The sequence below is a fragment of the Mobula hypostoma genome, chromosome 9 (assembly GCF_963921235.1).
Source record: "Mobula hypostoma chromosome 9, sMobHyp1.1, whole genome shotgun sequence".
Classification (NCBI taxonomy): domain Eukaryota; kingdom Metazoa; phylum Chordata; class Chondrichthyes; order Myliobatiformes; family Myliobatidae; genus Mobula; species Mobula hypostoma.
Genome location: NC_086105.1, coordinates 50,989,125 through 51,013,129, shown reverse-complemented (window position 1 = coordinate 51,013,129; position 24,005 = coordinate 50,989,125). Strand labels below are relative to the sequence as shown.

The 24,005-nt window shown below is 44.7% G+C and overlaps 1 protein-coding gene across 2 annotated transcripts in view; it reads left to right on the top strand.

The window, feature by feature from the left end:
• The first annotated feature begins 11,692 nt into the window (after positions 1 to 11,692).
• large1 (LARGE xylosyl- and glucuronyltransferase 1) overlaps positions 11,693 to 24,005 on the top strand; it is a 432,654-nt gene continuing 420,341 nt past the window's right edge. Inside the window, exon 1 of one of the 2 annotated variants that reach the window (XM_063058278.1) lies at positions 11,693 to 12,075. The gene's annotated coding sequence lies outside the window, so the exon portion shown is untranslated. Of the gene's footprint in view, positions 12,076 to 12,405; positions 12,471 to 24,005 lie in introns of those variants that run through there. The other variant, XM_063058279.1, reaches the window with a different exon arrangement.

Here is a 24,005-nt window from a genome sequence, read left to right as displayed (position 1 = left end):
TCATTGCTCGGGTCTGTGGAGAGAGACAAATCCACAGTCTCTCAGAATGAGGTGAGTGGCTAGTGTTGTATCATGTTACAGAGTACCGCCGAGGACTCAAAGTGTTTTTCACTAGTTTAAGTGGAGAGAAGTTGACACCTGAGATCAGATTATACTAACGACTTTCTTTTCCTCTGCTCAGCCTTTAGGCTTTGGCACCAGTTACTGTGCTTTACCTTCAGATTTGATTCAGTTTTTTAAACAGGGTCAGATCAAAACAGGTGGGCAACTTTAACAAGTTGTGAGGGAGTTACAGGTCTACCTGGGAGGGGGAGGGGATATCAGTGATCTTGCTCTGTTTATATAGAGTTCTAATAATATTGTTTCATTGTTTCTGAAGTATGTGTGCTCACCTTATCGTCCAACCTAAAGGGAAATATACTTAAGGAAATACAGTGACTGTTCAGCACTCTGACCTGAGGGATAGCAGGCATGGCCTATGAGCAGTAATGACTGTGAGGACTGTCCATTTGCCTCCACAGATACTGCTTGACCCACTGAGTTCCTCCAGTGTCTTGTATTTTGTTGCATTTGTGTTCTCTCTTGTGTCTCCATTCCTCCACTCCACATCAATATTTACTCTGTTTGAAAAGGTTTCCTCTTCTCTTCAGTATGAGTCCTTCTCCCACTGCTCTTCCCCCAGTGACTTCTACTACTACCTCCCCTTTATCTTTTAGTCCAGATGAAGGACCTGACCACAAAATATCAACTCTCTATTTCCCTCACATATGCTGCCTGACCTGCTGAGTTCCTCCAGCATCTTGATTTTTTTCTTTGATCAACGTCACTCTTTTGAGTTGAGGAGATAGAATCATACAAAATGTTTACAAGGCTTACCAGGGTAGATGTGAGAATGTTTCCCTTGGCTATGATTTCTGAAACCAGATGCCTCTCTCCCCATTATAGAGCCAGCAAATCAGGACTGAGATGAGAAGACATCTCTTCACCCAGAGTACGAACAATCATAAGATCATAAGATCCTAAGATAAAGGAGCAGAATTAGGCCATTCATCCTATTGAGTCTTTTTCACCATTCCACCATGGCTGATTTATTATTCCTCTTCACTGTATTTCCCTGCCTTCTCCCCATAACCATTGGCACCTCTACTAATCAAAAACCTACCAATCTCCACTTTAAATATACCCAATGTCTTGGCCTCCACAGCCGTCTGAATCCCAGAAAAAGCTCAAAAACCAAAAGGGATAAAGTGGCTCAGTCACTATATTTGAGGCAGAAGGCAATAAATATTTGTGATTTCCTTGAGTCAAGGGAAATGAGGTTAATTGGACTGAGGTAAAAGATCAACAACAACCTTAAAGAATGGTACACAGATGCTGGAATTTGAAACATAAAGAGAACTACTAGAAGAATTTGACCGGTCAAGCAGCATCTGTGGAAAGAGAAAACGCTGGCACAAGACTAAATGGCTTCTCTTTCCCCAGTGGCTGCTTGACCATCTGAGTTCCTCCTTCACTACTGTTCTTGTTACTGAATGGTGCAGATACACAACAGGCCAAATTACCTCCTCTTGCTTCCATTTTTCTTCAATATCTCAGAGGCTGAGTATAGGGAAGTCCTGGTTTTGTGTGGAATTATGGACTAGCTTTGGATTTATCTGAAAACACTGACCCCATAATCATCAAGGATAAAGTGAGAGCTGAGAATGGATCAGCAAGAAAGTAGCACTGCTCTCTCTGGACAACCAAGCATCCTTGTATCACATACACCACCTTGCATTCTGACTGGGTCATCCAGCACCTTTGCTTTATTCACCAAAAGCGGATCTTCTTGGTCGTCGATATTTTAATTCCCATTCCCATTCCTCCTCTAACGTATTCATGGTCTCTACCTGTGCCAAGATGAGGCCACCCTCAGGGTGGAGGAGCAATACCTTATATCCTGTCTAGATAGCCTTCAACCTGATGGCATGAGTATTGATTTTTCCTTCCAGTAAAGATTCTTCCCCCACTCTGGCCTTTTACCTCTTCTCACTTGCCTATCACTTCCTCAAGGGTCCCCTCCTCCTTCCTTTTCTCCTGTGGTTTATTCTCCTCTCCGATTAGATTCCTTCTTCTCTAGCCCTTGTCCTATCCCACCCACCTAGCTTCACCTATCACCTTTCAGCCAGCCTTCTTCCCCTCCCCCACCCTTATATTCAGGCCTCTTCCCTCTTCCTTTTCAGTCCTGAAGGAGTGTCTTGGCCTGAAACATCAACTGTTTATTCAGTTCCATAGATGCTGCCTGACCTGCTGAGTTTCTCCAGCATTTTGATTGTATTGCTTTACACAGACTGTGTTTTCATTGCTTTTCCAAGTAAGCTAAATTTGACTCATCTAGTGGGTAATCTTATTTAGCCAGTTAATCAGGCTATCTACCCAACTGCTGCATCAAGTATCAGTAACCAGATGAAGCGCTGAAGAAACAGGACCTCTGGCTGATTGATTTACATCCATGCATCACCGAGGGACCGTGTTGCTAGAAAAACACTGTATTGTGATGTTCCCTAACACGAACCTTTATTTTCCTCATTGGTTGCTGTGCTCTAAGTGGAGATGTACTCCCACAGGAAGTTGTTCTCTCAATGGTAATGTTCCTGTGGATGTGCAGTCTGATGGCAATGGCATTCTGATCGTACTGTAGGTATAAGAGAAAGTTTGTTGTTTAAACTAACTTATAATAGATGCAATCTTATTTGATAAAGTATCTTTGCACAAATATTAATAGAAGAGATTGCCTTGTCAGTTTCCAAATCAGATCTCTTAAGTGGCCTCCCGATGTGAACCAGCACCCTGCAATCATTGCCCTTGGTAAGCTCATTCCATTTTCTGTGTACACTTTGTGCTTGTTTTGTTTTGATTCAGTAAGATCAAATTTTGATATCTCATTTTTTTTGTAGTGATTTGTGAATTTCCATGATCTGAACTGAGGTATCGTAGGGGCACACAATACTCTCTTCATCTCCTCCTCCATCGTATTTTACCAGAATCAGAATCAGGTTTATTATAACTCACACTTATCAGGAAATGCTTTGCTTTTTTGCAGTAGAATTGTGCAAGACATAAAAATACTATAAATTTCTAAATGAATGAATGAATGAATAAACAAACACGTCAATAAATAAATAAATAAATAAATAGATAGATAGATAGATAGATAGTGCTAACAAGGAAGATCAAGGTAGTGTTCATGGGTTCATGGGCCGTTCAGATATTTGATGCAGAGGGGACAGAGCTGCTCCTAAAATTTATGTTAATGTTGGTTATCATAGAGTTATCTAGAGACAGATGGCATGGCAACAGGCCCTTCAGCCTATCAAATCTGCACTGACCATCAACCACCCACTTACATTCATCCTATCATCTTCCCATATTCCCATCTACCACTCATCTAATCGCTCGGGGCAATTAATCAGCCAAAGTGCACACTTGTGGGATGTGGAAGGATACCAGAGCATTAGGAGAGACTCATAAAATCATAGGATGAGCATGCAGACTCCACGCAGGGAGCCCTGGATCACTGGATCTCTAGTAGCTGCACTACTGTGCCACCCAAATGCTATTCTAGGCCAATTCCTAATAGGGAGGGGACAGGGGAAGTGTGAGAGACTGGGGAGCTGGGAGAAGTGAAGAGTGGGCAGGAGTTAGAGGAGGGAATAAGTGTTAGGGAGCGGTTAGAGCACAAACAGTGGAAAAGGTAAGGGCAGGAAAGGGTAAGACCACAAGAACAAAAGAACATCAGAGAAGAGTTAGGCCATTTGGCCCATCGAGCCAGCTCCACTATTCAATCATGGCTGATTGCTTGCTTCAAGCTCATTATTTCACACCCTCTCTGTAACCTTTCTGCAAGACAAGCTTTTCACTGTATCTTTGTACACGGGACAATAGTAAACCAATTCCAGTACGAATACCAATGGAGTTCCTGCTCCAGATCAGGCAAGATTTACAAATACAGTGAGGAGTGGGTACAATGTAAAGGGGTCTGGTGTCTGGCTATGTGAGTGACATGATTCATATGATCGCAGAATAAAATGTAGGACATAAAGGTAGTCCTCAGTAACGGATTCAAATTTTACAAGAGCTTAAGTCAATTTTGATCATAGGCTGGACAATACACAAAAATCCTTAATACAGTTAACCATTTCTCTGCCAGACTGTAATGAATGGCATCAAAAATATGCATGACAGATAAGAGAATACAATTACTGAACATGGAAAGATGGAGAGAGAGAGAGAGATGTATGTACGTTGAACTTTGTAATTTAATAGTATTATGGGAGCTCGCTCGTATGTGCGGGTCTATACGAGTCATGCAGTTCATATGAAAGGATGTGAAGGGTAGGGATGACTCTTCAACTGATGATCAAAGCGATTTTGTAGGATAGGGTGGAATGTTTGTCTCAGGCTCAGCACAACACCAAAGCCAGGCTTTCCGAATCGGAAGGGTCCGGTACAGGTCAAATTGAGGCAACGGGCTCCTTCCCCGGAGCATATCGAAGTGATAAAACTCGATGTTTGTATGAAAATTTAGCTGCCGGACCAGATTGAACAGGTCAGCATGTCGGGGCCCAAGGCGAAGGTTGGTCCGGTTCAGCTTGCTGCTCCATTAAGTTTACTCAGTTCTGCGCTGAACAAAGGGTCTGGGGACGGACACCCTTTGCAGCCTTCAGTTCAGAATGCTGGTTGCTTGCATTTATTGTTCGCATGATTCATTTTTTTTTGCACATTGGGTTTTTGACTGTCTATTGTGGGTTCTTATTGGTTTCTTTGCTTTGTTGCTGCCTGTTAGGAGACGAAATTCAAGGTTGTATAATGTATAAATACATTAATAATAAATGTACTTTGAACTTTGAACATAGTTAGTAATCTGTGGCCGGCCCATGCAAGTCTGAGAGAAGAAGAAATTCCATCACTCGGAGGGCTGAGTATCTTTGGAATTTGCTACCCCTGAGGGCTAAAGGAGCTCAGTTCCCAAATGTATTCAAAACTGCAGTTGATAGAACATAGAACAGTACAGCAGAGGATTAATCCCTTCAGTCCACAATGTTGTGCCAAACTAATTAAACTGGTTCTTTCTGCCTGCACAATGTCCATATCCCTCCATTCCCTGTCATTCATGTACCTAGCTTAAGAGCTTCTTAAATGCCTCTATTGAATCTGGCTCTACTCCCAGCCCTGACAGCACATACCCGGCACACACCACTTTTCTGTAAAAAAAAAATGCTCCTCACATTCCCATTAATTTTTTTAGTCAGAGGGTGGTGAATCTATGAAATTTGTTGCCACGGGCAGCAGTGGAGGCCAAGTCATTGGGTGTCTTTAAGGCAGAGATCGATAGGTATCTGAGTAGCCAGGACATCAAAGGTTATGGTGAGAAGGCGGGGCAGTGGGACTAAATAGGATAAAATGGATCAGCTCATGATAAAATGGCGGAGCAGACTCGATAGGCCGAATGGCCTACTTCTGCTCCTTTGTCTTATGGTCTTACGGTCTTAATCTTATCCTCTTCTCATCGTAAATGCATGCACTCCCATGAACTTTCGACCATGGGAGAAAGATATTGGATATCCATTCTGCCTGTGCCCCTCATAATCTTTTGCAGGTGCAGGTCAAGGGGTGTTCAGTGCTTTGGGATGCCTGCTGTGGGTGAGTTGAATCTCAGGAGCATACAGAAGGGCAAGGATCACAGTTGCTCATTAGTCGTCAGTTTGGTGTTGGGTTTGAGACCAATATTATCGTTGCAATCTGCACCCGTAACTTCCCTTAGATGAAATGCACTTTCGAACTTCTAAATGCACTCGCGATTTTACAATCTCCTGAAGGATTCGGCAAACATAACTCCCCAGAATGTAGGTACGGCACCCGAAAGAGGCTGGGTGTCTGCCATAGCAAGAAAAGATGGCTGAGGGATTGGTGTGATCTCTGTTTCACTAAGATATAGCTCACCTCCGACACTCCAGATATGGCGCTCCAGCTGCAGGGGTTCTCAACTACTGGATGGATTGGACAGCAGCATCAGTAAAGGGCAGAGGTGAAGGCATCTGCTCCATGATAAAATTCCCGTGGTGCTCAGACATAGCGGTCTTGTCTCACTCTCGTTCTCCTGGCCTGGAACATCTAATGATTTGCTGCTGACCGTTCTCCTTGCCTTTGAGAGTTCTCTGTCATGATCCTGACTGCAGTTTACATACCGTCAAAGGCCGATGACAAGCACTTGGTGTACTGAGAGCCATGATTAACAAACAAGAAACTCCCTACCCTAATGCCATTCACCCCTGCCGGGGTCTTCAACCAGGCTACCTTGAAGGAATCTCTGCCCAATTACCATCAGCACATCACCTACAGCAAATTCGACCACTGTATGGTAGGCTACCATTCCATCCTGTGATCACGTTTCAGGAAATCTGATCATCTGGCTATATTCCTCCTACCTACGTGTAGGCAGAGACTAAAGGGCAAGGCACCAGGGGCAAGGACAATAATGGGAGGGAGAGGAACAGCTACAGGATTACCTCAAATCTGTGGACTGGGTCCAAATGAATATGCCTCTGTTATCACAGACCCATCAATGAGCGTGTCCCATAAGGTCATTCAGAGCCTTCCCCAGCCCCAACCCCTGGATGAACCAGGAGACTTGCATTCTGCTGAGGGCTAGGTCGGGGCATTCAGGACTGGCAATCCAGGAAAGTACAGGAGTTCCAGGTACTACCTTCAGAAAACCATCTCACACGTGAAGTGGCAATTCCAGAACAAACTTGAATCACAGAAGAATGTTCGATACACATGACGGAACTTGAAATCCATCACCTCCTACAAAGCAAAACCAAACAACATAAACAACAAGACTTCACTGCCAGATGAGCTCAGTGCCTTTTATGCTTGCTTTGACTGACAGCATAGGGAGGCACCTTCACAAACCCCAACAGCACCCCCATGACCTGGCGATTTCAGTCCCTTAGTATCCTTCAGGAGGGTGAATTTGTAGAAGGCATTGAGCCCAGATGGGGTACCTGGCCAGATACTGAAGACCTGTGCTATTCATCTGGCTGGAGTGTATACTGACATCTTCAACCACTCATTTCATCAATCTGAGGTACCCACCCGCTTCAATCATACAGTGCTCAAGAAGAATCTGATTATCTACCTCCATGACCATCGTTAAATGGCACTTACATCCACTGTGATGAAGTGCTTTGAGTGGCTGGTTATAAAGCAAATCAATTCCTGCCTAAGGAGTGGCTTAGTTCTGCTCCAATTTGCCAGCCATCACAACAGGTCAGCAGCAAATGCCATTTCACTGGCTCTTCACTCAACCTTGGAACTTTTGGACAATGAAGGTGTATTCATCAAGATGCTCTTCATTGAGTACAGCTCGGTATTGAATGCTATCATCTCCTTGAAACTCATCACTAAACCCCAAAGCCCAGGTCACGATTCCTCCCTCTGCAACTGGATCCTCAGTTTCACCACTTGCACTCGCAGACCCAGTTGGATGAAGACAACATCTTCTCCTCAATCTCCATCAGCACAGGTGCACCACAAGGCTGTGTGCTTCGCCCCCTGCGCTACTCGTGTTATACCTATGACTGTCAGGCTAAGTACCACGCGAATACCACATTTAAGTTTGAGGACACCATCACTGTCATTGGTTGAATCAGTGATGAAGGAGACTGAAAACCTGGTTGAATGGTGCCACAACATCTCTCAGTCAACATCAGCAAAGCCAAAGAGCAGATTATTGACTACAGGAGGAAGTGCTAGTATGTGGCAATACAGCAAGGGATGTGCTACCAAGGTCAATGCTGGAACTTCAATTTTGCATGAACTTTTCAAATCACTTGGATGAATTGACCAAAGGTGTCATCACACCTTTGCAAATAAAGATAAGTGCAGGGGCAGGTAATGTTGAGGAAGCAGGGAGCTTGTAGAAGGACTTGGACAGAATAGGAGAAGGGGCAAAGAACTGGCATATGGAATACCATGTAGGGAAGTGTATGCTCATGCACTTTGGTAGAAGTAATGAAGGCACAGACTATTTTCTAAACAGGGAATGAATTCAGAAATTGAAAGTGCAAAGGGACTTGGGGTTCCTAGTTCAGGATTCCCTAAAGTTTAGCTTGCAAGTTGAGTTGGTAGTAAGGAAGGCAAATGCAATTTTAGCATTCATTTCAAGAGGACCTGAACATAAAAGCAAGGATATAATATTGAGGCTTTATAAGGCGTTGCAGACAGCATGTGGAGTGTGACGAGCAGCTTTGGGCCCCATATCTAATAAGCAAGGAAGTGCGGGCACCGGAGAGGTCCCAGAGGAGGTTTACAAGAATGATCCAAGGAATGAATGGGTTAACATATGAGAAGTGTTTGATGGCTCTGTGCTTGTAGACACTGGAGTTTAGAACAATGAGGAGGCTCCTATCGAAACATATCAAGTATTGAAAGGCCTGGATAGAGTGGATGTGGTGAGGATGTTTCCAATAGTAGGAGAGTCTAGGACCAGAGAGCACAGCCTCAGTATTAAAGAATAGATATGGGGGGGAACTTCTTTAGCCAGAAGGTGGTTAATCTGTGGAATTAATTGCCACAGGTGGCTGTGGAGGCCAAGTCATTTGAGTATATTCAAAGTTGCAGTCAATAGGTACTTAATTAGAAAAGTCATCAAAGGTCACAGGGAGAAGACAGAAGAATGGATTGAGAGGGTAAATAAAACAGCCACAATTGAATGGGGGGGGCAGACTCAATGGGCCGAATAGCCTAATTCTGCTCCTATATCTCATGGTTTTATGATCATAAAGTTTGCTGATGATAGAATGGATGAACAGGTAAAATGTGTGAAGAAGTCAAAAGGAATCGACAAAGGGATATCAATAGACAAGTGAGTGGGCAAAGTTCTAGCAAATGGAGTATACTGCGGAGACTTGTGCTCACCGAGGTATGAAAAATGAAAACAAAACATATGATCTAATGTTGAGAGACTGCAGAGTTAATTAATGTAGAGAGATCTATGTGCTCTGCTGCATAATTTGCAAAAGGCTGGTGTGTAGATACAGCAAGTGATTACGAAGGTAACAGAGCATTATTATCATTGCTAGGTAGATTGTATAAGGAGGTTAAGTTTCATTTAGATGGGACATTGGTGAGACCACATCTGGAGTACTGTGCACAGTATTGGTCTTTTTTACTTAAGGAAGGATACAAATGCATTGAAAACTATTCAGAGAAAGGTTATCAGGCTGTCAACTGGTCATCATATGTCAAAATATTGAATTGGTGTGGCCTGTAGATGCTTGGAAGAGTGGGACAGGATGCACAGATCATGAGGATGCTTCCTCCAGTGGCAGAACATAGGATAAGAATCCATTGTTTATACAGCAGTGAGCGAAGATCAGTACATAGCAGGAACAGGCTTGTTTGGCCAACTATGATGCCTTGTTAAACTACTCCCATCTGCATACACATGATCCATATCCCTCCCGTCAAACACAGCTATCATGCCTGCTCCATCAGTGCACCTGGCAACATGTTCCAGATCTCTACCTCTCCTGCACTCTCCCTGGAGTAGTCACTCTCCTCCCTATAGTGTGCAGACCAGATATGAAGCTGAACACACCTGCAACATGACTTGCTCACCCTTCCAGTATATTGCGCTGGCCAATGAGTAAAGCCCTCCCAACCACTGAGCACACCTACATGAATCGCTGTTGTAGGAGAGCAGCATCCATCATCAGATAACCCCACCACCCAGGTCATGCTCTCTTCTCACTGCTGCCATCAGGTAGAAGGTACTGGAGCCTCAGGACTTGCACCACCAGTTTAAGATCCATTACTACCCCTCAACCATTAGGCACAACTTCACTTGCCCCATCACTGAAATGTTCCCACAACCAATGATCTCACTTTCAAGGACTCTTTATCTCATGTTCTCGATATTTATTGCTATGTATATATATTTGCATTTGCGCCGTCTGTTGTCTTCCACAATCTTTCATTGATCTGTCATTGCTCCTGCTATAGTTACTAATCTATAGAACTGCTGAGTATGTCCAGAACAAAATGAATCTCAGGTTGTATATGGTGATAACAATATTGAATTTGAACCCTGAATCCATAGCAAGTCAGAGTCATACAACACCAAACAGGCCCTTCGGTCTAACTTGCCTATGCCTTCCAAGATGCTCACCTAAAGTTAGTCCCATTTCCTTACATTTGGCTCAAATCCTCTGAACCTTCCCAAGCACCTACCAGTCTGAATGTTGTTTAAATATTGTTATTGTTCCTGCCTCAACCAATTCATCTAGCAGTTCATTCAATACACCTATAACCACCCCCTGTGTAAAGAAGTTGTCTCTCAAATTCCTATTCAAGGGATGTAGGCAGAATTACAGATGGTGATGAGGAAACAGAGAGGGGAGAGGTAGATCAGCCAGTCGAGTGGTGTCGCAGCAACGACCTTGCACACAACGGCAGTAAAATCAAGGAATTGATTGTGGACTTCAGGAAGGGCAAGTCGAGGAAACACACCAGTCCTCACCAGGAGATCAGAAGTGGAAAGGGTGAGCAGTTTCCCGTTCCTGGATGTCAGCATCCCTGAGAATCCATCCTGGGTCCAACATATTGATGCAATTACAAAGGCACAACAGAGGCTACATTTCATCAGAAGTTTGAGGAAAGTTAGTTTGTCACCAAAGGCACTCCAAAATTTCTAAAGATGCACTGTGGAGAGCATTCTAACTAGTCGCATCACTGTCGGGTACGAAGGGGTCACCAAGCGGGATCGGAAAAAGCTGCAGAAAGTTTAAAACTCAGCCAGCTCCATCACGAACACTAGACTCCCCAGCATCTAGAACACCTTCAAAAGGCGATGCCTCAAAAATGCAGCGTCCATTATTAAGGGCCCCCATCACCCTGGACACGCCTTCTTATTGCTACCATCAAAGAGGAGGTACAGGAGCATGAAGCCACATACTCAGTGGTTTCGGGAACAATTTCTTCACCCCCATTATATTTCCGAATGGACAATGAACCCATGATCACTGCTTCAGTCTTTTATGCACTACTTAAATATTTTTATATATACTTGTAATTTACTTTTTTTGTAATTTGCCGCAAAACAACACATTTCGGGACATTTGCCAGTGATATTAAGCCCGATTCTCAATCTTGCCCTCTCACTTTAAACACATGAGCTCTAATTCTTGATACTGCCATACCTTGCGCATTCACTTTATTTATGCCCTCGTGATTTGATACCCTTTATATGATCATTCCTCATTTTCCTACGCTCCAAGAAGTCCTCGCCTCCCTTACTTGAGTTTAGATATTCATTTTATATAGCGCAGCAGGCTGTTTTCTCTTTTCTCCCGATACGAAAGTAGCTCACTCGGCCCATCATCGTGAATCTACGATTGCGTCCTTGCTGGGTCTTTGCAAGGTGCCCAGGCTGTGGGCGGTCAGTGTGTGTTCGAGCTCCAGTCCGGGTTTTCTGGCCGCGCTGAACGAGGAGGCTCTCAGCTGGCGCAGCCGCCATTGGTTGCTCGCCGTGTATTGGCTTCAGCTGGCGCGGCCGTCATTGGCTGTTCGCCGTGTATCGGCTTGAGCTGGACGCGAGAGCGATTGGCTGCTTGCTCTGTATCGGTTTTCAGCTGATTGTGAGCTGCGCTCTGCGGCCGGGCCGGCGGCGCTGGCTGGCCCTGCTTCCATACTCTCCGTACAGAGGCTTTCTCAGCACCAGCCCGCACTGCCCAAGCCCTCCCCCTCCCTCGCCAACCATATACCGGCTCCTGGGAACAAAGCTCGGGCGGCAGGGCCCCGGCCGCTACAGCAGAGCAGCGGCGGCTCCGCAGCTCACGGTTCTCCTGGTTTAAAGCCCGTGTCCTCCCCCCCCCCCAACAATCCCTCACCCCCTCCTCCCAAAGCAAAGGAAAAGGAGGGGGAAAGAGAGAGAGAAGGAGCGAGCGGCGGTCGATGTGTCTTGTGTGCGTGCTGAAAGACAGATCGCAGCCACAGCTGCCTCCACGCGTCAGGAGCCGAGACCGTTCCGAGGTAAGCTCTCCGCGCTCCCTGGCTTTGACGGACGTGGTCGGCTCCGCGGCACTTTTCCCCGGGCGCTCGGAACCGCGCTTTGATTGAAAGCTGTTACTGTTATACTGGGTGGGAAGAAGAGAGGGAGACAGAACAGTGGGATGAAGGAAACAAGGAAAACTGTTGGCTGCTTCTCTTCGGGAGGACGAGACTCAGGACGCTGATGTTTGGGGAGGGGAGTGCGACGATAAATGCAAATAAGGGGAGGTTACCGCCACGGGGAGGAGGGTCGTGGAGGGTTGGACAAGGGAAAATACTCAAAGGCCAACCAGGATTACGGTACAGTAGGTTGTAGTGATTTGAAAAGGCGAAAGATTCAGTTGTAACTTCAGAACGCGATTAGGATAAATATTCCAGTGAGTAACATCTTCGGACTTGCTTGGGATAAACAGGGGCCCAAGTCAGTAGCCGCTCAAAGAATCAGAGCAGGTGGGATGGGCGGATTGGCCCCGTTCTATAATGTTGTGAGCTGTCTAAAAGCTCGCTGCGACCCTCTTTCTTTAAGCCACACTTAAGATATGATGCTCGGCACGAGAGTACGTGTGTGTGTCTGTGGGGGGATGATCTTGCTTTGGCGAGCGTTTTCGGAAGGACATGGTTGACTGGGGGTCAGAAAGGAGTATTCGAACCCCTGACTGCCTCTGCCCCGCCCTTTCCCCAAGTGGGTGGTTACACCTCTGTAGGATGAAAAGGGGATGGCCCAGGGTCATGAGCATGCTGTAATATATGACTGCGAAGAGGTGGGTGGTTGAGTTTACATTGACATTGGTCCATGTTGTCATCCTGAGAGGTTTTACTTGGGTAAGAATTTCTTGGAGTGTAAGCTGAAGGGGATGCAGGCAGTGTGTTGAAGTAGTTGGATGTGTTTGTCGACTCAGGTTTTTAATGTGAGGTTCTCAACTCCTATGTTGCCCACAGGGTCTTACAGATACTGCAAACTAGCTGTGTGGCAGTCTCCTTTGTGCACGCTGTGCTGGGATCTGAGAACCTCTAATTAGAGATTTGGGCTTTTTCTTCGGCTTTGATTAGTTGCGACCGCCACTTCTCTCTGCACTAAATTCGCATTCTCCCGCAGACAAAATAATGGCTTGGCTCCCAAGTGCTTAAAACGCTTATTTTAAGAAAGGTATAAGAAAAGCTGCTTTGCACACCATAGCCTTAAGCGTTTACCTGCATTATTGGAATTAAGTGTTTTGTTCGCAGTCTGCTATAAATAGAAATGGATTTTTGCCATATCCGTCACTTTTGAATCAGAAAAATTATTAATGTGCAGCGCTGGCTGTGAAGTTACTTTGAGTTTCCTAAAAAAAACCCTGTTGGCCAAGTCAGGAAGAAAAGAAACCAGGACCAGTCCGGTGATGCGAGCAGATATTTTAATAATGCGTGCATGCAGTGCACTTGTCTTGGAGTTCAGAGTTACTGCACATCCACTGCGAGCAAAGATGTCTGGCTTCTTTAGAGGAAGGAATGCTTTTTGATTTATTGCCGAGGTTTGTTATTGGTACCGGCTTTCTTAAGCACAGCTGCTAGGTTGATTAATTAGCTGCTTGGGCTGCACAATGTCACAGGGTAGCCCCCTCAATTATAGCAGGTTCTCTCGCCAAGTTCTCCCTGCCCTCTGTGAACACTGCCACTCCTGCGTGATGTGATAAAAACATGGAAACTTGAGTCAAAGCTAAAATATTTGGTTGGTGGGGGGTAGCAAGATGGTTGGGGCAGGAGAAAGGAAGAATCGCCAGGAATGGTTCGTGAGACTGACATTCAAGGCTTGGGTACCTGCTAAAAGCTGCCTTCAATGGAAAACGGGTGGAACATGCGTAGCCTTTCTAATGCCATGTCGTTGCGTTAAGTTCGAGTTGCCTTTACGCCTGAACCCTGATGGCTATTGCCAGCCGGGTACGCGGTAAATACAGGGCTAAACACACCTTCCAAGCGAAATGCTTCTGGCCAGATGCAATTGAGTAAAAAGTACTGAACTCCCCACCACTCAACTCTGCAATGAAACCCAGCAATTGTTTTACATTAATTAGTAGTTCGCTTCCCACTATCATCAAACTAGCTTTGACTGGTTACGCACTGAGCAAGTTTGATAATTCAATTTCTTTGAGCCATAGGATGCTTCTTTGCCACAATAAGATGTTGGAGTCCGTGAGTTTTTGTTTGAAACTGTGTACGGTGGCGTCTGGGGTAGAGAAAGGAGTTTTATTGGGAATTGTTTTTAACTGTAGACTAGCACATTTATAGTAGTACTCATTGAATAAATCTTCCCAGGTGAATTTAATCAGTTTGGATTAACATGCCATCCCAAACATGCCTTTGTATATACTGTATATTTTTACTTGTTTCTCTTTTGGGTTTCTTTTATTTCTCTATCTGCTCGGGATTTCTTGTAGGTATGAAATGAATGCTGGTGCTGTCTCTGAAAGCAATGAGTTGCTGATGCTGGGCATTTGAAATGGACTCGGGAAATTATGGATATGCTTAGGCGGTCAGCCAGCAGCTGTAGGGGAGGAACATTAACCCCATTTTTTGCCACACATTTTGAGTATCTCCAACGTTTTCTGTTTGCACCAGGTGCGCCCCCAGTTCTCTTCAAGAACTGTTAAAACAAAAATCAGTGTGGTAAACACAGATTCTGCAGATCCTGGAAATCCAGAGCAACACGCACACAAATGCTGGAGGACCTCAGCAGGTCAGGCAGCATCTATGAAAGGAAATGAAGAGTCAACATTCTTGGGCCAAGACCTTTCCTCAGGACTGAACTGTTTATTCCTTTCATAGATTTTGTATGGTATTTCAGGTGCACCAAAGTAAACTTGACTTTATTTGCAACTAGAGCTTTATTCTCCCCTGTCCCTTGTCAATAATTGACTATTATTAAGTATTTGTGATGTCCTGTGGTTGGAAAAAACGTACAAGAAATGTCGTGCCTTGTTAAAGTATTCAGCCCTCAACCCTTTGTTCACATAACTGAGTATTACAACCAGGGATTCTGAAAATGAGACATTAAGATAGGAAAATAGTTGTTGAGGCTGAGTACTTTTTCAAGGCATTGTACCAGTGTGTGCTAATCTTGGTATCCCCAATATTCATTTTCACTATTGCTGCCAGCACCTTCAGATGGGAGGAGAAATTGAAATGCTTCTCTCCCACCCTCTCACCATTACGCCGTTGTGAAGGTCACCTACACTTCCTGCAATCTATTTTCTATCAATTACGTATTACAATTTTTTTCACTGACCTGTGTTGCAGGCTCCCACAGATTCAGTCTTTACATCACATCTTAAATTAGAATCTGTTAAAATAACTCCCATTCAGTCAAGCTCCGGGATCCTGTACCACATTCGGCAGTGAGGAATAACTTTGGAAAGAACGTGGAGGTTTGTTCTGGCTGCTTGTGGTGAAAGCCTACTTCACCCTGTGGTCAGTTCATGGGATGTGCTTGTGAGTTAAAAGAAAAATTAGCCATAAGACGCGATGAAGGGTCTCGGCCTGAAACGTTGACTGTTTACTCTTTTCCGTAGATGCTGCCTGACCTGCTGAGTGCTTCAAATGCTTTGGATTTCCAGCATCTGCAGACTTTCTAATCTTAATTATTTGGTATTTTGTGAGGCTATTGAAAATAGCCTGTCAGTGCAGAGGTTTTTGAAATACACTTGTTGGCTACTTTATTAGGTACGGGAGTGAAACCCAGTGTGGTCTTCTGTTGGAGCCCTTCCACTTCAACGTCTGATGTGTTGTGTATTCAGAGATGTTCTTCTGTACACCACTGTGGTAATCTGTGGTTACCTGAGTTAGTGTTGCCTTCCTGTCAGTTTGAACCAGTCTGGCTGTTCTCAACTGACCTTTATCATTAATAAGATATATTATCCACAGATGTTGCTCACTGGATTTTTTTTTTTGCATGATTCTCTGTAAACTAGAGATTTGTGCACGAAAATCCCAGGGGATTCGCAGTTTCTGAGATACTCAAATCACCCCATCTGGCACCAACAATCATTCCATGGTCAAAGATCACTTTGATCACATTTCTTCCCCATTCTGAGGCCCACCACCTCGAGGAAGTCTTGATCATAAGTGGGCTGGAACTCCTGAAGACAGGTGGCAGATCAACTGATGATCCCACTGGTGATAGCACAGGACAGTTAACATCTTAGTCTATGTGTATTTTGTAACTCTGGTCTGAAAAACAACTGTACCTCTTGAGCATGCCTCGTGTTTTTATGCATTGAGTTCCTGCCACCTGATTAACTGCTTAGATATGTGCGTTTAACGAGCAGGTGTATTCGTGTACCTAATAAAGTGGCCAATCAATGCAAGTTGTGAGGGTTTCGGAATAGTTGGTGTAGCTGGCTCATTGTTTTTCAATAGACAGTGATTTCACCTGATTAGGACAAGAAGGATCCAGGTTCGAAACATTGTCTAGCATGGGTTGGTCAACTGCCAATGGCATCATCATTGATTCCTACATGTTGACACCAGTTCTATTGACTAGGCAGAGTGGTGGGGTTTGTTTGTAGTGGTGATCATTGCCAAGCCTCTCATTTGTGGGTGAATAAAACTGGAGGGGGACTATTTATCAATGCACCATGAAGAGCATTCTGGCTGGGTGGATATTGGCTTGGTATGGCAACTCTTCTGCCTGTGACTGGAACAAACTGTAGAGATTTGTGGATGCAGTTCAGCACATCACAGGAACCAGTCTCCTCTATGGGCTCGGTCTTTACTTCTCACTGCCTAAGTAAAGCAGTCAACATAATCAAGGACCAGAGCCTAAAAGCTGCCAGCCAGTCTTAAAGGTGGTTTCTGCTCTAACTCTGGAATGGTCCTCTTGTACGACGATTTGGTCTCTTGGCCTCATTCTACCTCATTATGAACTTGCACTTTATCGTGTACCTGCCCTGCACTTTTTCGGTAGCTTTCATACTTGGCATTGTTATCATTTTATCTTGTTCTCAGTGCACTGTGTAATGAATTATCTGTATGAACGGTATGTAAGGCAAGCTTCTTAACTGTGCGATCTTGGTACATGTGACAATATTAATCCAAAATAATGACATCATGAAGCAGAAGATATTTGTGTCTGTAGTGAGTGTTGGATGGCTGTTGACTTTCTTCCAAACTTGGCAGTGCATATGTAATTTGACTAAGCTTTTTTCTTCCTCCCCAAAGTTTGTGGATGGTATGAAGCAGGGAGACAGTATAAGGAGGATGTGGGAGATCTGTAAGCGAGTAAAGTGAATGTTTGATAATATGGTAGGTGGCATATAATGGGGAAAATGTAAAATTGTCCCCTTGGGTAGGATAAATAGAAGTGTTTTTTTTTAAATGGTAGGAGATTGCAAGGCGTTGCTCAGAGGGATTTTGTACATGAATCAGTAAGTTTTATTTAGAGATCCGATATAAAACAGGCCCCTCCAGATCAGTGAGCCATAGTTCAGCAACCCTAACACTAGCCTAGTCACAAGACAATTTACAATCTCCAACTACCCTACTGATTACTTCTACTTTAGACTGTGGGAATAAGCTCACACAGTTCCGTGGGAGTACGTACAAGCTCCTTACAGACAGCGACAGAATCGAACTCCAAACTCCAGAATGCCCCATGCTCCAATGGAGTTGTGCCAACCACTGCCATGGTGCCCTTATTATGCAGGTACAACAAGGGATTCGAAAAGGAGATGGTGTTGTCCTTCATTTGAGTACAGGGGTAAATGTCCGATCTTATTCTCAACACGGAGTTGTGGTGAGACAGCGCGAGGGAAGGGTACACTGTGGTGGAGAGTATGAGGCTAAAATTCTTAAGATGGCACCTCACTTCCCAGGAATGTGAAAATTTCAACTAGACCTGAAGAGAAGGAGGAGTGATCTTACTGAAATGTAAAAAAAATGGGTCTTAATAGAGTAAATGAAGTGATGATATTTCTCCTGAACGATCTGCTTCGACCAGTGGTCACAGGCTCATGGCAAGGCTTTGGCCACTCAGGACTGAAACTAGATTTTTTTTATATGGGGTGGGGGTGGGGGGGGAGATAAAAGTGCCTGTACTTTACTCTGACTCTCAGGTAGGTGAATCTTCGTGTTCTTTACCCAAGAGGCCTGTGGTAGCTCAGTCTCTGGGTAATTAGTGAGCAGAGCAATGGTTTTGCTTGCTTAGGAATTGCAGGGGTGGTGCAAGGGAAGCGAAGTAAAAGATTGACCGTAATATTGAACAGCAGAGCAGGTATGAAAGGTTAAGTTGCCTAGTCTATTCTATTAAATCCTTGAAGGGAGTGGAAAAGTTCTCTAGTGAAGTGTCTACAAAGCTGGATCCTTGCTGTACAGATGTTACTAATTCTGATGCCTGATTAAGACATTTTACAAGGTCCATGTGTATCCTGTTTACCCAGCAGCTTCAATACTCCAAGCTCCCTCTGATCCTGCAACTCCCCCAGGTAGCTCTTCTGTTCGTGAGGTAGCAAGGCTCTGGGACATGTGCACTGAGGTCGCTTCAGGCCCAGTTCGTGACCCCTGTTGGGAACAGTACAAGGCCATTAAAATTGATTTAGGTCCAGGCGGAGGAATTGAAATTGATTTATTATTGTCACGTACTGAAGTACAGTGAAAAGCTTTTCTTAAATGTTCATACAGATCAATTCATTATATCTGGGGTCATCTGTTGTGTCCAGTGCTCCCGATGTGGCCTGCTCTACATTGGTGAGACCTGCCGTGAACTAGGGGGCTGCTTTGTCGAGCACCTCCACTCCAGCCGCTGGAAACAGAATTTCCCGGTGTCCCAACATTGTAGCTCCAGTTCTCATTCCTGTTCCAACATGTCAGTCCATGTCAGATTTCTGTGCCAAGATGAGGCCACCCTCAGGGTGGAGGAGCAACAACTGATATTCCGTCTGAGTAGCCTCCAACCTGATGGTAGGAATATTGATTTCTCCTTTCCCCCTCTCCCCACTTCTATTCCCCATGCTGGCCTCCTGCCTATCACCTCTCCCTGGTGCTCCTCCTTCCTTTCTCCTATGGTCCACTCTACTGTCTATCAGTCTCCTCCTTCTCCAACCCTTTACCTGTCCCACTTTCGCATTCACCTGGCTTCACTTAGCACCTACCTATCCACTTCCTCTCCCACCCCCCCCCTTTCTTATTCTGGCAGATTCCCCCTTCCGTTCCAGTCTAGAAGAAAGGTCTCGGTCTGAAACTTTGGCTGTTTATTCCTCTCCGTAGATGCTGCCTGACCTGCTGAGTTTCTCCAACATTTTGTTTGTGTTGCTTTGGATTTGCAGTATCTGCAGAGTTTATCAGTTTGTTATATGGTGCATTGAGCTAGTTCAAAGTAAAACAATTACAGAATGCAGAATAAACTATAACAGCTACATAGTGCTCTGCAGATAGTCGGGTTCATAATTATGACCAAGGCAGATTGAGGTCAAGAGTCCGTTGTACTAGGGAGTCGTTCAATAGTCTTGTAGCAGCAGGAGAGAAGCTGCCCTTAACCCTGCTGCTATGGGCTTTCAGGCTTTTGTATCTTCTCCCTGATGGAAGCATAGAGAAGAGAGAACGCCTGGCAAGCCAGTTATCAAACAGATTACTATCTAATAAGTTTGGCTGTTTGGCCAATTTCAGAGCCGGGCCAGATTGGACAGGTCAGGGTGTCAGGGCTGGAGGCAAGGGACGTGCCGGTGTTTAGCTCGCTGTTCCGTGAGCTTTACCCGTCCCCGTGCTAAAGTGAGGCAGTGGCCTGCAGATAATGGGCTCCTGTGTCGACTGCAGTCACGACTGGCTTTTTTGTGGCTGTGGACGCATTTTCAGGAATTTCAGTTCTGACTGTTATTTGCTTACTTTTATTTCTTGTCTGATTTTTTTCCTGCACATTGGGTGTTTGGTGTTTTTAATGGGTTCTATTGGGTTTCTTGGTTTTGTCTGCCTCTAAGGTGATAAATCTCAAGGTTTTGTATAGTATACTTTGATAATGTACATTGAAATTGAACTTTAAATGTTCAAAGTAACTTTAATATCAAAGTTCACGTTTGTCAGCATGTACTATCCTGAGATTAATTTTCAAGTAACTTTAATATCAAAGTTCACGTTTGTCAGCATGTACTATCCTGAGATTAATTTTCAACTAACTTTAATATCAAAGTTCACGTTTGTCAGCAGGTACTATCCTGAGATTAATTTTCTTGCTGGCATTCACACTGGAACAAAGAAATACAAAAGGGTCAATGAAAAAAATTACATACAAAGTTGAACAAACAATGTAGAAAAGTAGACAAACTGTAATTACAAATGAATGCAAATAATAAATAAGTAATACTGAGAACATGAGTCTATAGGTTGTGGAGTCAGTTCAGTGTTGGGGTGAGTGAAATTATACATGCTGATTCAGGAACCTTTATGTTAAAAATGAATCTTTTTAGAAGGGTTGCTCATGCTGAAAGGTTTGATTCATAGATTTTTGTTGGACTTGTAGAACCAGACCCCTTTGGCTCACTAGAACTGTGGTGATATGAACCATCCACTTGCACTGATTCTGTTGCACACTCCCCACGTTCCCACCAGCTCCCAGTTTCTGCCACTTGCACACTCACCCAACGGGGCAGCTTACCATCAACCTATCGAGCGGCGTGTCTTTGCAATGTGGGAGGAAACCATGGGACCCAGAGGAGGACTGTGTGGTTACAGGGGGCACCTGCAAACCACACAGACAGTACGCGAGGTCAGGAACCCAGACACCCGGGGCTGTGCGGTAGTAGTGATGGTAACTGCACCATCGTGATATGGAGCAGAGGTTGGGTTGAGGTAGAGAGCAGCCTGTAATGTCACGTGCAAGCCTTCTAACTTGTGGATACACGCCTGTGCATAACATAAGCCTGAGAAGTACGTTTGGAATGAGGGAGTAGTTGTCCTGCTTGCAACTTTTCAAACTCATATCTGTAAGTGACTTTAATCTCTTCAGCCTTTTGTAAAGGAGGGAGGGGAGATGGACTATACTGGTGAGATGTCAGAGTGAGAGAGTAATAGTTTTACTGGGATCAAACATGTTCCCGATGTTGGGGGAGTCCAGAACCAGAGGCCACAGTTTAAGAATAAGGGGTAGACAATTTAGAACGGAGTTGAGGAAAAACTTTTTCACACAGGGTTATGGTTCTGTGGAATGCTCTGCCTCAGAAGGCAGTGGAGGCCAATTCTCTGGATTCTTTCAAAAAAAAAAGTTAGATGGAGCTATTAAAGATAGCGGAGTGAAGGGATATGGGGAGAAGGCAGGAACAGGGTACTGGTTCTGGGTGATCAGCCATGATCACAGTGAATGGTGGTGCTGGCTCGAAGGGCTGTGAATGGCCTACTCCTGCACCTATTGTCTATTAAACCTGCTTCTGTGTAGCTGTCAAGATGTTGTGGCATTGGGCGCAATTGTCAATAAACGTCTAATACATAGCAGGATCCTTACGAGTACCAGTGTACAGAGGGATCTTGGGGTCTAAGTCCATTGTCACTTACAGGAAACAATGCAAGTAGATAGGTTGATAAAATTAAGTACAATAGACAGGAGGTAATGTCACAGCTATATAAAGCTTTGTTTAGGCCACATTTAGTACTGTTCAGTTCTGGTCACGCCATTACATGAAAGGATTTGGAGAGACTGAAGAGGTTCACCGGAATGCTGCCTGGGTCCGAGAGTGTGTGCTAAGAGGAGAGAAATGGATAAACTTGGATAGTTTACCCAGAGGCTGAGAAAAGTTCACAAAGCTGAGAAGCACAGGCAAGGTAGACAATCAGCCCAGGGTAGAAATGTCAAATACCAGAGGGCAGAGCTGTAAGGTGAGAGGGATGCATGTTTAAAGGAGATGACGCAAGTTTCTTTAAGTGGGTGCCTGGAAAAGGCTGCCGTGGATGGTGGTGGAGGGTGACCCGATACTGGTGTTTGGGCAGGCTCATGAAGGTAAAGGGAATGGGGGGGAATTGGATCATGTGCAGGCAGGTGAAGTTAGTTCAATCTGTCCTCCCAGACACTGAGGTATGGAGGGCTGGCTGCTGTACTGTCCTGTGGAAAGTTTTGTTCCAGGATTTGTGCAAGGTGGATGGAATGTGGTCAGTGTACTGTTTTCGTATCCAATATATTTTTAAAAAAAGCAGCCCATTGTTGTTCAAAGCCATTGCAAGCCTGGTCCATTCCTGTACTCAGTCCTGAGGGACTGTTTAGATTTCACCTCGACCTGTGGGTTCGGAAGCCAGTGAATAAACTACAGATTCGTCCGCACATGAAGCAGGAGCTTGCTGGGTGGCAGCAGATGAGAAGTTCAAGGTACAGTTCATTCTGCTGTAAGATCCGTTTGGGTGCTTTGTGAAGGGTGTTGGTCAGGGTTACTCGTTGCCTTCTGAAAGACGCCGCGACATTTTCAGCTTCGGGTTGAATCGTCCGAGCGTCTAATCCAAAGTTCAAGACTCTGATGGAAGGATGACAACTGTGAGCCACCGAGAGTCACAAGGGCAAAGAGGTGGTTTGAAGCTGTTAAGAGTGGGAGAGACAACTGGCAGGCAGCCAAGCAAAGAAAAATTACTCGTGTGCCGATTGGCAGAAGTTGTCTTAATTATGTGGAGGTTCAAAAGGGCAGAAGTGGAGAGACTGCAGTCATTGTGAGTGATTCCGGGGCAATGAGGCCTTAATATTAAGATAGACACAAGTGGATCAAATAAGGAATTTGTTTGCAGACAGCTGCTGCCACTTGGAGGAGGTTGCCAACAGTGATCCTGTCGAGGCAAATCTTAATGAGGATGTGAGGGAAGTGACTTGCAGTGTGGGAAGTCATTTCAGTGGCATGAGCTATTTGACTGTCTCCATTTTCAATGGGTTGTAGGCCAAAGGGGTAAAAACCCACAGAACATCAGTGCATTACTGCATTCCCTCAAAGTCTCAGGGAAAATCAGGACAGACTTTGTCATTTCACATTTAATTCTGGGCATGTTTCTATGTAGGGAGGGGAAGCACGAGCAGTAACAGAGGAGCTTCACCCTTTGCAGAACAAGCTGACATTGGGGTGTGGACTGGCCAACCTACACACCTAGTTAATGCATATATGCATGCAGACATGGTCAAGTGGTTCAGCTGTTCAGAACAAACATTAGAATGGGGAAGGAATGTGATCAAAGTGACTGACCGTGGAATGATTGTTGGTGCCAGATGGGGTGGTTTGCAAAGTGGCTGATCTCCTGGGATTTTCACACCACAAGATTCTCTAGAGTTTGGAGAATGGTGTGAAAAACACACACAAAAAAAACCCAGTGAGCAATAGTTCTGTGGGTAAATTGCCTGGTTAGTGAGAGAGGTCAGAGGAGTAGGGCCAGACTGGTTCAAGCTGACGGTAACTCATAACCACATGTTACAACACTGGCGCGCCGAAGGGTATCTCTGAACGCACAGCACGTCGAACCTTGAGGTGGATGGGTGATGGCTTATGGTGGTATCTAATAAAGTGGCTACTGAGTGTACGTTAAAGCTGCCTTGTCTCAGTACCTCTGTTGGAGGGGCAAGGTGAGCAGAGAGAGATGCTGTGGGTTGTAGCTGGAGATGGAAGCATCATCTTCTCACTCTAGGCTCATCCAGCTTCCAGCAGGTGTCACTCTGCAGTAACCAGGCAGTCAGTTTGAGAGCCTGTATAATCTAGTCCAATGATGCTCTATCTAAAGCTGCTAGTTCTCTGCTAGTCCCCGGTACTAAGGGTAAAAAAAAATCATGGTAGGTATGATTAAACAATTTGTTTTGTATTTCTTTTTCTTCCAGTGCATTTGTTGACTTAAAAATGAAGGAGGATTTGCAATGATCAGTTTAAACTCCCAAGATGTATCCATTCGAGAAGTAAATTGTTCTCCCTTCCTAATTAGTTTGCAGCATTTGTGATCTG